Source organism: Epinephelus moara, chromosome 24, assembly GCF_006386435.1.
Source record: "Epinephelus moara isolate mb chromosome 24, YSFRI_EMoa_1.0, whole genome shotgun sequence".
NCBI lineage: Eukaryota > Metazoa > Chordata > Actinopteri > Perciformes > Serranidae > Epinephelus > Epinephelus moara.
Window position 1 is genome coordinate 51415953 of NC_065529.1, and position 1310 is coordinate 51417262.

The window sequence follows — 1310 nt, forward strand, 5'->3', positions numbered from 1 at the left end:
CCATCTAACTAGCTCTCCGCCATGCGCTCCAATCGCGTCTCTTTTAAAGGGAATGAGAGGTGACACTCTGATTGGCTTATTGAATGATACGCCCAAAACACACCCATGACTAATTCACAGAGTAAGTCCAACCCTTTTAGACTCTCCGCCATGGCGCACAGTCTGAAAACGCGCTGTCTAACTAGTGACTGGGACACGCCCATGTGCCGCACGCCTGGCGCTTTGCGTTTTAGACCATCTAAATAGGGCCCTTAATTTGTCTTTATGAACGCTCTTGGATGACATATGCTGTACTGATGATTGGATCTTCAAGTGTTTAAAACATGTATATGAATTTTGACTGGACTTATGTGAACTGTGAATATTCTATTTCCTCACTTGGAGAAAAAAACATGTCGGACCGTTGTTTCAGTGTTTTTTGTTATATTTTTAAATATCCCATAGAGAGAGACTCAATCCAGCCTGTTCTTTCTTTTTCCCTAAAAATTGTCAGTGTACAACCCTTTTCTGAGGATGACAAACGAGGTGCGCACATTTCTCTGCATCACCGGTGAAGAGGAAATACAGCTAAAGCTGGACAGAGCAGTGGGTGACAACAGCCGGCCTACATTTCTGATGTAGACGCTAAACAGATCCAGGGTTTACAGTAGGTGCCTGTCTGGACAGGTTGGGTTCAGTTCCAAAGGTACCACACCAAATGATCTTGTTGGAAACATGGCTTTAAAAACCCATGGTGCACCTTACCTAAAACATTTAATAGTACCCCTGAACTAAAATATTCCATGGTACCCTTTTCAGATTATTCCACTGTATCATTTACTGACAAAACTGTGCAGTCCCACTTACATTACATTAACATGACAGTAGTCCACAGTACTCCTTATTTACAGTGTACCGTGGTAACCATTCTATGGTTTCCCTGACGTGCCAAATTCCTCTGTACCCCTACGGTACCTAAAATGTTTAATTGTACACTTGTAATATTTCAGGGCACCCCTTTCATGTAATAGTTTGTTACCAACTAACTACGCCATTCCGTGTTTTTCCATAATATGCCACGGTACCCTTTCCTGCAGTATTCCAGACCACCCTGTAGCTGTAATATGTAGTGATACCTAATTATTCCATGCAACAATTGACCTATGGCTAAGCCCCGCCCTCAGACGCGATGAGCCAATCACAGTGCGTATAGCCATTCCCATACACTGGGACATTCTCTGCCTGGACGTCCATTGAAATGCATTACAGAAAGTCAGTTTGTTCGGTTTTATGAGCTTTTTCTGAGATTTGAAGTTTAAAAATGGTCAAAC